Source organism: Stegostoma tigrinum, chromosome 32, assembly GCF_030684315.1.
Source record: "Stegostoma tigrinum isolate sSteTig4 chromosome 32, sSteTig4.hap1, whole genome shotgun sequence".
NCBI classification, from domain to species: Eukaryota; Metazoa; Chordata; class Chondrichthyes; order Orectolobiformes; family Stegostomatidae; genus Stegostoma; species Stegostoma tigrinum.
In genome coordinates this window covers 23,718,833-23,735,797 of record NC_081385.1, presented here as the reverse complement: position 1 = coordinate 23,735,797, position 16,965 = coordinate 23,718,833, and the positions used below count along the sequence as shown (strand labels likewise).

Sequence of the window (16,965 nt, the reverse complement as noted above, 5' to 3'; positions counted from 1 at the left end):
GGCCTATAATGGTACTAAGGAACATTGAGTCTAGCTCAGAGGCTGAGAAAGAATCTACAGTGATAACAATTTCCCTCATGCTTTTAATTGAGATCAAATACTAGTCACATGACAGTAAGTTCATAATTCTTCTTCAAAACAGTGATATCCAAAAACCTGGAAGGACAAAGGAAACAAAAAATGGAGTATTACCATGCTTAAGTTCCATTTCAAGACTTACACCCTTCTGACATTTAAATAGATCACCATTCCCCCATTATCATAAGGTTAAAATCCTGGAATGTCCTACCTCACAGTATGGTGGGGAAACTTAACTGTCAGAACTTCAGTAGTTAACAAAAAAACTCACCAGCAAATTCTCAACTCGTCATAGAAGAGTTACGCTAACCTTTCGAAAATTACTCACCTCTCCAGAATAAATTGTAAGGCAGACCATAAAACTAGTTGGTATATCAATGCCAATTAAAATGCAATTTAGTTCCCTTATTCTAATGACCCTTCAGATCTCGATGGGTGGTCTTACATAACTACAGAACTTATGTAACTTACAAGGGCATCAAAGAAACTGAGCTGCTACTAGAAGCAATATTTTACACATGTTTCTGGCCCACTTATTGGGGGAGTATTACAGTGTCAATTGTAGTTAACTAATTTATTTTACTTTCAAGATGAAGGATTATGAAACATTTGATGGTTTAGATGAAGATGTATCATCAGTCTGCTAAGCAATCAGCCAGCTATCAGGAAGAAATGCATTTTGTCATGATAAAAGAGTGGGTTCTGCTGCATTGTAAATTTAATTTCAGGAGCTGGGCGATGTTGCCAATGCCATATTTCTCACTTATTCTTAATCGCCTGAGGAAGGTAACATTGAGTCTATTTAAGCTTTTGCATTCCTTATGTGTTTCTAGCTCCTTAACTTTTTTCAATCTCATGTAGAAGCTATGGTGAGAGTAAGTAAGACTGATGGAGATGGTGAGGAATGATCTAGAACCTTTATTTCATTTATTGACCCTGGGGAAGAAGAGTTTAGCCATGAAGGTACTGATTTCATGATGTAGGGAAGACTCACAGGGACTCCTGGCCTTTTCCTGCCTGCCAACTTATAACGTATGTTCGCAAATATAAAGTATATGAAATTTGCAGCTTGTTCTTTAGTTGGGATGAAATTAATCACTCATTCATGATTGTTTAATTCTTATTTTGTCAATTTAGGTACTTACAGGAATGTGCTACATAAAGACATAACTACACCTGGATAATACAAAAAAGCTCTCTATATACTGGATCAAATGAGTTTCACAGTAATAGAATTGTAATGTATTTTGTGGCTTTGCAGTGTTTTTCATGACCTGCCTGCTTTGAAGTAATCACAATTTCAAGACTGAAGAAGTCATTTTTGTCATCATCCCACAAGGATCTCAGCTGTAATCATTCCTAAACCAGCATACGTGTGTGTGAGTGTGAATGGAGGTAAGAGGCGGCGCTGGGGTAGGCTGGCAGGAGGGCACAGGAACTGAACGTTTAGAGAAACGTCAGCTCACCAAAAGTCTGCTAAGTGGCCATAAACAATGAAGAAGGAAGACAGAGCTGCTCTTTGTCTGCCAGCAGTTCTCCTGAAGAAAGACAAGCAGGCTTTTCATCAGATTATCATTCAACTTGAAGCCCTTTAATAAAATCAGGGATGTTACACCTGCTCGTATCTGTGCTGAGCTATGAGTTGTGACTGTCTTCTGTGCTGACCTTCCAATTGCTGCTGCATTCATTTTGCATAATTTTGGAAATATATAACTGGAGTCAAACTTTTTCCACAGTTTGCATTACAACTTCTAAAAATTATCTGTAAAATGTCCTCTGCACTCTTTCCATTTACTCTCATAAAAATTGTTCATTATTGTTCATTAAGTTTCATGTGAATGAAAAATAAGCATCCAGTGAGTAATTTATTTCAATTTGTCACAAATTCTCAAGTTAATATCCAGTTACCTGCTGTCTGAACCCTAAACTCATGGCTTTTCGATGACTCCCTGCCACTTGCCTTTCACCAGCCCTTAGTGTAATTACTATTTCTTAAACCACAATTCACACTGTTTCTGCAGTTTTGCCCCATTCGCTCTCCTGGTGAAGAGGACGTTTATTTACTCCACATATTCCTAACTGTACCACGTTGATATATTGCACACCCTCATTTTAACACAGTAAAGAACCCAACACTCATCACAATAACACACAGACATGCTCCATACCCCTTGTGATGAGACTATGGCTTTAAGAGGGGTATTTTATCCTTTTTTTTATGAAGAGGGGGTGAAACAGAGATGATGAGTATTTGTTCCAATCCAACAAAGCAAACAGCTTGTGAGGCCTTGGGCTTTTTTTTTCTCAAAGCTAGAACAATAGAAGCAGCATAAATAGGTTGAGTTAGGCTCCCACAGAACCAGGGTTTTATTTTAGTTTTCAACAGTTTGCAGGGGTTTTGACATTAGCTGTGGAAGTTGTTTTCTCTCTCTTCCACAGCTAAATTGCATGCAAGACAATCTATTTTACTGGCTTTGCCAAGAATAGGGTTTATGGGATGTTACTATATTGGAATAGTTGCCATTTTGTTGTTAATTAATCTACTATTCTGTTAAGTTTTCCAATAGAGTTAAAAAATATGCCAATTCTTCTTTCTTTTGTTTGCATTTTAATTGGGGTAGAATTAAATGTGCTTTGCGTAAAGCCAGATGGCATGACTAATCAAATTTCATCTGGAACACAGCAGCTCATTCTTGTCTCTAAATAAGATAAAAATTAGAGACTAGGCTATCTCCTTGGTATATTTGCAGGGGATTTGGTCTAGTCCATAACACCCTCATGTGTACAGCTCTCATGTACCACACACTTTTCACTGCAATGCCCTAAAATACACCACACCCCTCATTGTTACAGTTTGATTGATCATTCAGATATACCCTACTGCTCCAGGTAACATTCTGATATGTTCAAAATCTCTCACTGTAGCAGTGCGATATGTATACATTCCTGATCATAACACTTAAAAATAACCCTACCCTTCATTGTACCGCATTGTTATACTCATACACCTCATTGTACCAGGCTCTTTTTCTCATCTTGTGTGGATGCCATGGCAAAGACAGCCTTTAACCCCAACTCCTAATGGCCCTTAAAATGGTGAAGAGCCATCTTTATGTGGTGAATGCATTCCTGTGGCACTGTTCAGTGTGGAATTTCAGGATTGAGACCTTAAAAATAATAAATACATTTCAATTCAGGGAAGCATATTGCTTGCAAGTGGTGGTATTCCCATACTGCTGCAGCCTTTGCCTTTCTAAACAGCAGAGGTTGAAGGATTGGAAAGCATTTATTGAAAAAGCTTTGGTGATAGTACATGTTATAGATGGCATGCACTGGGAGGGATTAAATGTTGAAGTTGGTGGATGGGGTATAAGTCAAAGCGACTACTTTATCCTGGATTATGTTGAATCTCTTAAGTTATCCAGACAAATCGACAGTATTCCACCACACAGCTGGCATGTGTCTTGTAAATGGTGGACAGGATTTGCGGAGCCAGGAGGTCAATTACTCACTATGAACTTCCCTGTCTCTGACTTGCTCTTTTAAACGTAGTGTTATATGACTGATCTATTTCAGCTTTTGAACAATGGTAACTCCAGAATGTTGACAGTAAGGGAATTCAGGGATGATAATGCCATTTAATATCTAAGGAAGAAAGAAGATTTTGTCTTGTCGGAGATGGTCTTTGCCTTGCACTTGCTTGGCATGAATGTTACTTTGGATTTGGAGTCATTGTTGAGGACTATATATCATGGTACCATCACTTCTGCTGGATCTGTGCTGATTTTCTACGATCATCAAGTGCATCAGTTATTTGTTATCTTCTTCAAGAACACAAAGTATTGTATTATACACAGTTTCACAACAGAAATGTTATCTGTAAGGCACTGTCAAGTAATAAAAACCAGGGTCTCCAGTCGAATCTGGGGAGTGGGATCTTGAGTTCCATTTGGGTATTTAGTTGGTTATACTATAGGCCTCCAAAAAGCCACTGAGAATTAAAGGAATAAATATGTAAGCAGATCATGGAAAGATATAAAAACCTAAGTGTCATTAAAGTGAGCGATTTTAATTTCCCCGACATTGACTGGGATGCCCTTAGTTCCAGGGACTTAGTTGAGGCAGAATTTGTTATGTGCAACCAGGAGGGATTACAAAATGAAAAAAAAATGTCACAGTGGTACAGCGGTTAGCACTGCTGCCTCACAGTGCCAGAAATCTGAGGTCAATTCCAGCCTCGGTCAGCTGGCCGTGTGGAGTTTGCACGCTGTTCCCACATCTGCGTAGGTTTCCACCAGCTGCCCTGGTATCCTCCTGCAGTCCAAAGATGTGCAGATTAGGTGGATTGGCCATGCTAAATAGCCTCCTATAGTCCAGAGATGTACAAATTGGGTGGATTAGCCATGGTAAATGCAGAGCTATGGGCCACAAGGTGTGTGAGTGGTATGCTGTTTGGAGAGCCGATACAGACTTGATAGACTCAATGGCCTCTTTCTGCACTGCATGGATTATATAAATTTAACAATAAAAAGTTGGAGCTTTCAAGGTAATAAATTGTAAGTGTTTCGGAACAGAAGTGACAAAAGTGATGCTCAAAGTGCTGAAACAAAGAATTATTGTCAGCTGGTACAAATACACAGAGCAGACATTTCTCAAAACTGAAAACGAAAGCATCACTGAATGGTCTCTCTTTTGAAATATGCCACCCATTTGCCTGTCGGTCTGTAAGCTTTCTGTTCCCTCCAGTCAGTTGAATTCTAGAGTTTGAAGCACCCTTTTTGCCAACCTGGGACTGGGCTGAATTCTACATTGTCATTTACTGAGTTCAGGTGCAGCTCGAACTCCCACTGGGGTATTCCCAGATGTCTTATTACACAGATGGTCATATCTTTCCTCATCAATGATGTATTATGAATGAAACATTGCCACGAGGCCTGGTTTGTTCTTTTTTGCTATGTTTGCAAGTGATCTCTGGTATCCGTCAATGTTGCTATATCTAGTACCACCACTGCTCACGTACTTTGATATTTTAAGACATTTATACATTTTAAGACATTTAACGTCAGAATCTTCAGTTTTCATTTGCACAATATGTAAGGAAGTGCTTCAAAAATAGGTGAACTAGTTACAATGTTTTCTTGGCAGCAATAATCTTGATCTAGACTAATTGTAGAAAAATCTGAAACATTTATAGGGTAGTATTTGCAATGATTCCTACAAATAGTTAGCCCTACAGAGGTTTAAAATGTGCAAAAGTCCCTGGAAAAAGGACAATAGTAATGGAAATGTTAAACTCAAGGTCAATTTCGAGTTTTGTCTCCCATTCAATCCTTATCTTGGGATTTGCTTTCAAAGGTGTAACCAAACTCTATCACTTCATCCTAGTCAGCACTCTTCAGGTGTCCTAGACAGTGGAATATAGATAATGTATGTTATTGGTGGAGGTGCCAACACAGTCATGATAAAACAAGAGTAGCAATTGTAATCTTTACCACTAATTTTGTTATCAATAATTTCTAGGTTGTCAACTTCCTAAATTGTGCACATCTTTCCTTTCCTTCACATTTGAATCCTTCCTATCCATTTCCATCCTTGCCAAGGTGCCAGAACAGCCCTTGCCAAAGTTACATATGGCATCCATGAGAATGTGGAAAACTACTGCATCCACCTCACTCTGTCTGCAATCTTTAACCCGTTTAACAACAGTATCTTCCACTCCTCCAATATCCAGCTGTCCCTTATTATATGTCCCTTCATAGCTAGACAAATACGACTACTGTTCACACTCATCCTAAAACTGTTACCTCCTGTTCCAATCAAGTGCATTACCTTAACCTAGATCATTCTACCAAGGTCACGCTGCCTGTTGATGATGTTGCCTAAAAACACATTGGGTTTTACACATACAGTGACAATAACCAGCTATCCCTCACCACTATCTCCTTTGGCTCCTCAATTATCAGACTGCCTGTCCAACAGCAAGTGCTCAATAAGCAAAAACTTGCTTTGAAAAAATATTGGGAAAACTGATTCCATTATCTCTGACACAAGCTCCATACGATAGCGAGTGTGCAAAATTTTGTTGCACACAGCCAAGAACTGTACTGCTTTTTCTAATATCCATTAAATATGTGGCAACAATATCATTGGGCACACATGCGCAAGAAATCTGGTTCTAAAGGCCAAGGCACGTCCCAGAGTAAAACCCAGGTTACAAACAAGTTGGTACAAATTGGCAGCAACAAAAGTGTTAAGAAGATTTGCAAATGCAAAACTATCAATGTCATTTAGATTTAATCAAGTGAAAGGCAAAGTTCAGAAGATGACCAAGCTTTTCATTTGTTAATCTCACACAACTTGATGGTAGTATAAAACCATCAGAAATGTTTTACATCCATTAATATTTTATGACCTGTAAGACAGGACAATACACACTAAAAGTTCAAAAAACAACCGTGGGAACTAGTGCCAACATAATATCATAATATGAATGTGAAATACATACACCTGAGCAAATGATGCTCAATGATGCAGCCAACAAGAGGCTGTCTCACAACAGATAACGAGATCATCAATTCCATGCATTAACAGAATCACACAACCGTATAAATGTGCCAAGCCTCATCTTGGCTTCCAAGTATTTGATATGGTAGATATCAAGGGTTCAGCAAAGGCTGGACTACTGGTATGCACAGATCTTAGCATAGTCATAATTCATGAAATTCAAAACATACTCACTGTGGCAAAACAAAACAAACATGATGCTATTGAATCAGTCAATGACCTCAACTTGCCACTGCCCAACTGTATTTGACACATGTTGGCAATTTTAAGGGTGATACAGTATTACATCATACAAATGATGCAACCCTATTTGCTGATCCTCCAAGGAAGAACAGTGTAGCATGGAACTGAATACATTGAAGTGAAATGGCATGATTTGGAAGGTCAACAACCACACAAAGTGGTAATGCTCCATCATGTGTGTCTTAAAGATAGATGGCACGAGAGACTGTGCCTAGATTGAAGGTGCCTCAACATTTCACTAAACAAGGTACCCATACAAAATACCTAGATGCTAGAAAAAAATTAATCCTAAATTTTTAGAGTAAAATTCATTTCGAAACTAGAAGTAAAGTGTGGGTTGTTCTCTGTCCATTTGGCAGAAGAATACCAAGAGTATGAAGAATTGAAGACATGATTTTCCAATACTGTTTCTAGAAGTTATCACTTGGGCTCTCAGTCAGCAGCAAAGGGATGGGATTAATGAAAATATACTTGGCTGAATTTGTATAACTGACAATATTGCAGTGTTAGGCAAGGTCAAGGCAAGCTATGACCAAAACCTTCACCTAATGATAAAAGTATAACATTGACAAGGATCAGTTTTACAGAGTGAAGTGCCAGGTCAATGTTAGGCAGATCAACTTTTTTTGGTTCATCTTTCTGCCTATGGAGCCTATTTTATCCTGGGAAGATTGGGAATATTCAAGAAATGTCAATCCCACTCAACATAGATGATCTATGGTGTTATCTTCAATTTTTAAATTTCCTATCACCATAGATTCCTGGTTTCATGGTCAAGGTAACTTGCTGAGAAATTGCTCAAGAAGGGCATCCACTACAAGCATCAACACGACCCTTGTCTCAAGCAGATTCTGTCAGCAGCATCTGCTCATATTACCACAACCCTAAGAAGTGCATGATTCTTCATTTGGATACATTGCAAAAAGGCCTAGGTGTGTATATTTTGCAAGATGAAAAATCTATTGCTTTTAGTTCAAAAGCCCTGCCATCTACACAAACTAACTGTTCCAAAATAGTGAGAGACTTGAGCCCTGGTATTTGGCATTAAGCAGTTTCATACATACTTATTTGGCAAGAAATTTACAATTGAAGCAGATCATAAGCCACTGGAAATGATAAGCTACAAACTGCTAATGAGTACACCACCACATTTGCAGCATCCTACCAAGGTTCAAGGATTTGACTTTGAAGAGAGATATAAGCTAGGGACCAGGATGTTACACTGAGCAGATTACCCAACTCACATGAAGGCCCATTGGATATACTTTTTGATCTATATATTGATACTCTGGACAATGAAATTGAAGAGATTTTTAAGACTCATCTGTTACACTTTGACTGGAATCAATGAAAACAGCTGCAATTGGCAACTGTGGAAGATAAACTTCAAAAATTGCAAGACTATTCAAATATGGTCTCAACATATTAAGGAGGTACCAGAGAAGATTTGTTCATTTTGACTATACAGAGACAACATTGTATGTCACAGCAAGTCATTTTTGAGGGCAGACAAGTCCTAATACTAACAGGTTTACATCAAGATATTATTTCCATGTTATACAAGGGACACTTGATATTGAATGCTTAAGAATGCCAGGGGAGAATCAGGATATTCAGTGATAGTAGGAACAGCCGATGTTGGAGAATCTGAGATAACATGGTGTAGAGCTGGATGAGCACAGGCCACCTGTGTTCATCCAGCTCTACAGGATATTCAGTGGCTTGTGAATGCATGTGAGGCTTGACAAATATATCCAGCAAGAAAGAGAAAGTCTACATCCACACAATGTTTCAGCCATTCCTTGGATGAAAGCAATAAACTTATTCACAGTGCATATGAAAGAATACATCCTTGTGATGGATTACGTTTCTAAGTTTCCCATTATTCAACAACCTAGCAACAATGATCATATTTGATATGATAAGTGCTATTTTCAGCTTATGCTGTGTCCTCGATCAAATAGCACATGACAATGGGATAAAGTACCCTGGCAATCCATTTCAAACCATGCATATTGAATGAGAAATGACCCATATCACATTATCATCCAATCTAGCAGAATATGATAGGTACTGCAAAAATCAGTGATTATCAAGTGATGAACAACAAGCAAAATTTTCATGTTGCCTTGCTATATTTTCGTACAACACCATTGCAGGATTGATAACCATTGCCAGCACAATTTCTGCTTCGAAGGCAAGTGTAAATAACTTACCCTCCAACAAATCATCCAACCATTCTGAGACATAGGGCATCCTTTTTCAAAGTCAGAGGAGAATTAAAGACACAACAATGAGGGAGCAGGTAAAGAGCTACCAAAATTATGCACTGAGATGAAAGTTTGTATTATAAATACAAAGAAATATACTTTAATAACAGTAAAGGTTTCTAAAATATGTAACCAGCCCAAATCATACAAAGTCATTATTGATCATGGTGCCTAGGAACAGAATCCAGCTCAGATCAATGTATAGCACACCCATCATGCATGAGGAGAAAGTGGAAGAACATTCTGAAGGTGGCAATTGTCCGCTGATGTTGAATGACAATACTCAGCAGCAAGACAACCACAGTGTCACTGAAGAGAAACAAAGAAATGTATATTGTTCCAGATAGGTACTCAACGACCAAATCAGGTGGGTTGTCAAACCTCGAAACCATTAAACTGAAGCTTGAAATATTAGTTTTGTAATATACGTTTTCTCTATTTGTATAATTATTAAAGTTACAGGTTTATGTACAATCATGTGTATCTAATTAGAATAAGTTTTATTGTTGGACAAAGTGGGATGTGATTTAAAGTCTCATGGTCAACATATTTTTAAAAAAATCATGTGCTTAATATCATCACTACATCATAGCTGTAACCAGAGGGTATCAAAGTGTCATATCACTTGAAGCATGATTCTCTACTGGTAGCTCCTCCGTTATAGACTAACTGCTTACTATTAGGATGGACACTTGGGCCTGAGGAATATAATGTTTGTACATTAAAAATAGTTTACATAAATATTTGACAGATTCCTCAATACCCTTTTGAATAGCCAGATTCTTAATGTATGGGAACTAATATTAGCATTGCCACATCTGGTAGCAACAACCCATTGGAGGCAAACTCACACATGGACTTGACTTTTCTAATGTATTACCAGCTAGCATCCAAGCCTCTGGCCATCCTAAATTTTAGCTAATCAAAACTCTGTACTCATATCCTAATATACACTGAATCTTGTTCACCCAGCATCTCTGTGCTGATTGATCTCCTGGTTTGCAATGTCTTGACTTTGAAATACTAATTCATATTTCCAATCTTTATAACTTACCCGCTGCATCTCTGTATTCTTTTTCCTCCTCCAGCTCTACAACTCTTTGAAATATCTGTGCTTCGAAACATCTGGCCTTTCACTCCCAATTTTAATCAGTCCGCTGATAGCGACCATGCCTTCAGCTGCCAAGCTGCTCTAAACTATGGAATTCTATGCCCAAGCTCTCCAACTCACTATATCTATTTCCCCCTCTGCAGTGCTCCTTAAAGCCTTTATTTTTCTGTCTCATTTTGCGGTGTGCATACCCACAAGTCAGAAAAATGTGGGATTTAAGTCTCATTTCGGAGACTTGAACACAAAACTCTCGGCTGACACCAGCGATGCACTGTCATGGATGCCAGCTTTAGAGTGAAATGTTTAGGTAAGATTCCAGCTGATCTTTAAGGTGAATATAAAAGATTCCAATGGCAGAGGAGCAGGATAGTCAACCCTTGTGTCATGACTAACATTTATCTTTCAATCAGAATCAGAAAATCAGATTAACCAGTTACTAGCATATAACATATAGAATTTCAAAATCAAGGCATTGCAAACCAGAGATCATTCAGTATAGAGATGCTGTTTGAACAGATTCAGTGTATATTAGTATGTTGATGTGAGCAGATCGACTGCTCAATTTCTTACATTGCAACATTTATTACACTCAGAAGTATCATATCTGCTTTAAAATGGAATTGTATGAAAATTGTCCTGTAACACACTTATCAATCATGGAGATCTCTATAATTGTACCAACACTGCTCAGGAGTTAGGTGACAATTAATTGATCTCCAATGAAGTTGCAATATCATTGCAAATCTTTCTTATCTGCCTTAATATTGCCTTATGTGCCTTCGTGTCAAATTATAAACACTATATAAATGCAAGTTGTGCCAAGGTATTCAACTATAGTGGAATCATGATCAAAACTAGTCCTATCTTAGCAAGCCTTCATGTTTTGTTTGGTTGAATTGATCAGGAATGAGCATCTTGTTCTTAGTTAACTCTTAAACATGAGTAATGAAGCTGCTTACAGCTACCCTAGCTGTAGATGTTCACCCTGTTTTAATATGCCGAGCAGCCAAAATTACTGAGCAATGAGGATAGGACAAGAATCCCATAGACATTTTGCCCACTGGTGCTGAATCAGAAATCCACTATGACAAACTGGAGCTTGAATATACCAGCTGACATCTCATTGTTCATAGGTTTATGTTTATTATGATAACCATGTCACACATACTGCCCATTCCTTGTTCCTATCTCCCACCAATCCAGTCACTCTGGATTGGTATGGCTAATTGTGAAACAGCCACACTGAAGGAAAACACACATTGATACACATCAATAATAGCAGGTGTAATGTGCAGGAAGATGTTGCTTTATGTTCCGTTTAAGTGTGATAATGGCCGAAAATTGTGCTAATACCAGGACTGGCTAACTTGACATGGCAGCAGCAAAGTCCCATTTCAAGGAGGCATAGATTTGCACTTGTTCTGTCACAAACAAATCCAAAAAATAGTTACTGGAACATTGCCTAACATTGGTTGCTGTCAGATGAAAACAAAGAAACTAGAAGAAGGAGTAGACCATTCAGCAGGCCTTGGAGTCCGCTCCACCATTCAGTTTGATTGTGGCTAATCTTTGATTGCAAAGTTATATCCCTGATATTTCCCCATACTCATAGAGGCCTTTAAAAATCTAAAAAAAATTACCTTTTTTCTTGAATACATTCAATGATGTTGCATCCACAACCTTCTGCGCCAGAGAATTCCACAGGTTCATTCCACTTTGACAGAAGAAACTTTTCCATATCTTCGTCCAAAATGATCTATCCCATATCTTGAGACCTTGCCCCTAGTTCAAAACTCCCCACCTAGGAAAAACATCATCCCTGCATCTAGTCTGTCTAGCCCTGTTAGAATTTTATACATTTCCAATCAGATCCCCTCTCAAACTTCTAAGCTGTAGTAAACACAAGCCCGGGCATTCTAATCCATCCTCACAGGACAGTCATGCCATACCAGGTGTCAGCCTGGTAAACCTCCAATACCCAACTCTTCATCAGAAAGTCAACAATCTGATTACTGAGGCTCACAAAGTTAGTTTAGCTTGGTTGGTTCATTTGGAATACTTGGGATGTTCAATCAAAGCAGCAGGTACAAGTGACGTATTTTTGACATTATGCAGCAGAGGCCACAGTAAAGAAACACCCCAGTTTGGTTTCTGGTTCAAACTGGAGATCAATTAATTGTCACCTAGCTCCTGAGCAGTGTTGGCTCAATTATAGAGATCTCCATGATTGATAAGTGTGTTACAGGACAATTTTCAATGGCAAATCTAAGGTAAATGAAAAAAAATCTGAGGATAAAGAATTGAATACACCATGACCAATTGACAGCCAACAGAGCCAGGTTTGGACTGTATCCTATTCTGATAGCTCACACAATTATAATGTAATAACAATAAAAAAGGGACATTTGAAACCTGTTGGAATAAGGAATCCAAAGATATTTTTCTATTTTATCACTGGCTTCAAGAAACAAAATGGTAAAAAGAAACTATTGGCATTAAAAATGATGAAAAATATTAGACTCTTGTGTCAAAGTGCTACCGCAAACTTACATTGAAAGCATTCCTATATCATTCTAACCACAGCTGTTCTAAAATGTAGTTCACCACCAACTTTTCAAGGGCAATGGCATGGGTAAGAAATGCTGCAACATCCACATTTCAAAACAAACACTTCAAAATTTTCTGATTTCATTCCATATTTCCAGAAACAATGCTAACTATTTGACTAATAAAGCATAACTATATCCCATCGCAGGTATTGTCAATGCCTGTGGCTAAATATTTAAGCGTGATGAAGGTATTCTGATTCGTATCAGCATTTCTGGTCCATGGAGAGTAAAAGTGGCCAGATTCTGCAATTCTTCACTATCCAGTGACTTCACTGAAAACCTGAGCATATATCACTGTTGACTTAGGGATAACTTGGTCTTAGACTGTGAACATCTCACAAATGAGTAACCTAGTAATACTTCCAAAGCTGGTAAAGTAGAAGAACCTGATAGTGACTTATTAGTGGGCTGACATTCTGCCTGATATTTTCTCTGTCTATTGATCTCACTGAGAGCAGTGTAAAATGGGCCTCTGATATGATAGCAATCCATTTGCGCCACTGTTGTTTACTAATTTGCCAGCTCACATGTGAAGGGAAGCCAGTTGGGTCAGGTAACAGGAGGGCAGACATGCTTGTCATCAAGGACTGGATCCCAGTATGCATTACCTCCTCTGGAAAAGCAAAATAAAACTGGAGAAAATGGTCGTGCTTTTCAAATCTGTTAAGGATAAAGGGAGTAGCAGGACACTGAAATCTGTAAATGGGGCATTGCATTAGGAGTGGGTTAAAGTGAAATGTGAAATCAATAGAAACATGCTGCATCAAGTTGGAAGAGAAGTCAATAATACATACTTCAGGCCAAAGTTTAAAGGCATGACTTGAAGAAATTAATAACACTGTTAACAATTTATAGTGACTAAAATAGTAGGAACTACCGATGCTGGAGAGTCTGATATAACATGGTGTAGAGCTGGATGAACACAGCAGGCCAAGCAGTCAACCGATCAGTGGTAACGTGTGGCTCTCTAAATCATTTATTGTGTGTTCTTAACATAAAAGGTGCAAGGCTGTTATAATAGCGAAAATAGTCATGGGTGGAGGTTACTTTGGTGTTTCTTTAAATTTATAGTTCTTCACTCAAGACATTGAACCAGCCATTTATATTTAACATTCATAACAGATTGAGCCTGATGTTGGAACTTTTACACAGTCCAATCTCTATTGAAAAGGATAGAAAAATATAGTCAAACCACTATGACCTTTTCCTGTGTAAGGGCCTAATTGCAAGACAATGAGTACTCACTGTCAACCAGTGAAATAGTTAACAGAATAAATAAAAAATATAAATCAGCACAACTAATCTTCATGTGTCAATGTTTCAGAACCAAGTTCAGCCCTGACGATGACAAGTATTGGCAATGGTTCAGATTCCTTTTAACAGTTCTGTTCAAAATAGACCATAATACAGCCTCTTTATTTCCATTTTACTGATTATAGAGGCAGAGATTTTTGTGCATTTAACCAAGATTTCAAATGCTCACCTAATGACATATATGTTGCATACTTTCATCCTCTTCTACCTCAGGTACATTTGCTATGTAATACAGACTTGTCTGGTCAGAATGACTTGCAACCAATTATTAGACGAATAGCGTTCTCTGAAATCAGTTGGGAGTTAGTGCAATTTTTGAATAAATTCCCATAACAGCAGCTCCTGAATCCCTATATTATAGATCTATGTGCTGCTTAATCGTTGATTACAGAATGCTTACTGAGAAACTGTGAGCATAATATACACTACCAATTACGTAACTATTGCTGCGAGTGGACAATTTTACAAATAGCTTTTTCCATAGTATCAAATATTTTTCACAGATCTTCCTCATTTACTTGCCAACTCACTCAACAAGTTTCATTTGAAGAAAAACCTTGCACACCTTTACTCTGTGGGGTCATTTGATTTTACACTGCCAAAAAAAAATCTTTTTCACATAGACAACATTCAGCAGCTTAGCAATGAGATATTTAAAACATGTCAACAAGATTAAAAGAAACGGAGAGAATAAAACTTCTCGTGCAGTTTAAAGTGCCCAATGTGGAAATTCTTCAACTGATGAGAGGAAACCATTGTGAGGTATTGATGGAAAATTGCAAGTAAAAGCAAACAGCATCCCACAATCGGACAATAGATATCCAACCATGAATTTAAATAGATGACAGCTGCCCTTAATAATTGCAAAATGCCATATACTGGGTCACTAGCTGATAACGATGGCAGTGGCTCCTGGCAATTAAATCCATCCAGATGCTCTTCGGTCTTATACTGTAACATGTCTCAAACACAGCTCTAATCTGGTAATGATGCCGATAGATTAAGGCAACTGGGTACGTTCACTGCTCGGTCAGTGAGTTGAATCAAAATATACAGGCAAACCTTGAAAGCAATAGTTCTTCGCATCACTGTTAGGAGAAGCAGCGTTGAGTGCACTGTGCTTGCAGGCAGTTTTGCCAAATTGATCTAAAATTTATTTTGGAAAGTTGCAGTGGGGGAAGAAATGGTGTTGAAAAGGTTAAACATCAGGCGAATCGTTTCACTTCTTCCTGGGAAAGGCTTTTATGTAAAGGAGACTTGAAACACAAAAAAAATGCTTAAGATGTTTGGTGCGGGAGATCTGGGTATCTGTGGTTTCAGCACGAGGAAGCCTTGGTAAATCCCTCGCTAACCGTTAAAATCAGCGAATAGAAAGGCTCTCACACTGAAAGAAAGCTCTTGTTTTTAGACTGTGTTACCGTCCATTTCAAAAAAAAAGACACTGCGGTTCATTCGGGAACAGAATTCTCGGAACACTCCAACTTTACAATTCAGAACGATAACAATTTAATAGCTGCAACTGTAAATTTTGCATTATACTGCTAAATTATACCAAATCAGCTTCTTATCAAGATACCTTCGAAAAATACTCATTTGTCCCGTTTTCTCTATCCTTCTTTCGTCCAGTGGTATTTCACAAACACTTAATGTTGTACAATGTAATGGAAGATGCTTTTGCTGTTTATAAATAAATGAGCTCTTTAAAGAGTTGAGGATTAACGATGAGCTCCATTCACACACACACAAAATATAGCTGAAGCAATACATACTGCAGACATTTGACTTAAAGACTTATTTAAACATCTAATACCACGGTTCTAAAGCTGTACAAGCAGACTCATAAATGGTACACAAATCATAGAGACTTTGAAAAAAGAATAAGGTACCTCAGGTCTGGAGAGTGAATGGTCCGAGATTCCCACCACATGCTGTTAGCTGACTTCCATTCAGTCATAATCCTTTCTTTAAGCGCAGAAGCAGAATTCAAAGCATCCCTTTATCTAATCCTGCAGCTGCTTTCAGTCCCCCCAAGTTAATGCAGCCCATGAAAAGCAGCTCTGCATAAACCCAGCCACCCCACAGTTCCTTCAAACCAGCTCAGCGAATGAAACTGCCCAGCAGCAGCAAAATGATCTGAAGCGTGGAGTAACATCTGTGTGTTTTTGAATAGAGAAGCCAGTCCTGGTACCCCGAGAGCCCACCCCCATGGGGGCATGGGACTTAGCCAGCGAATGGTCTGTACCAAAGGAAACAAGTATCCAGGGTGGGCTGCTAATACCCTCACAGTAACAGCTGCATGCAAATCAGAAAGTCTTTCTCAATTATCCCCGAGAAAGAATGGTTCCTGCCACCTAACAGGAAACTGTTCACCTACTTGCAATATAAATCCACAAAATATGCTTCATTCTTGTTGTAGAAGCAACAATGATATGTCTGATAATGCAGGTTTGTTGAACGCTGCATCATTTTGGCTATTTGTTTTCTTGGAATAGCCAAATGGTGATTTATCAACGCAAGAAAAATGTACAAAGTAAGATAATGTTGGCATGTGCTGTTTTTAATCTCTTGAGTTCTACATTACACAAATGCAGAGATTTTATATTTAATGTAGCAGCATCTGCAATACAAACATTAAGTGTTCATTGCCCTGGTGATGAATTTTATGAACATTTTAAAACGCTGAAAATCAAACTTCAATAGAAACAGTGATCGCCCTCTCCCTCGATCTGTCTTTCGCTCCGTCTTTGTCAAATATCTTGCACGTACACAAGATGTG

General features: G+C 38.3%; 1 protein-coding gene across 6 annotated transcripts in view; it reads right to left on the bottom strand.

Annotated features, from left to right (window-relative positions):
• The window catches only part of LOC125466825 (galactosylgalactosylxylosylprotein 3-beta-glucuronosyltransferase 1-like), a 171,329-nt gene extending 154,938 nt beyond the window's left edge, over positions 1-16,391 (bottom strand). For all 6 annotated transcript variants that reach the window (XM_048561896.2, XM_048561897.2, XM_048561895.2 and 3 more), the window contains exon 1: positions 16,076-16,391. The gene's annotated coding sequence lies outside the window, so the exon portion shown is untranslated. The remainder of the gene's footprint in view (positions 1-16,075) is intronic.
• Between the last annotated feature and the right edge of the window lie 574 nt (positions 16,392-16,965).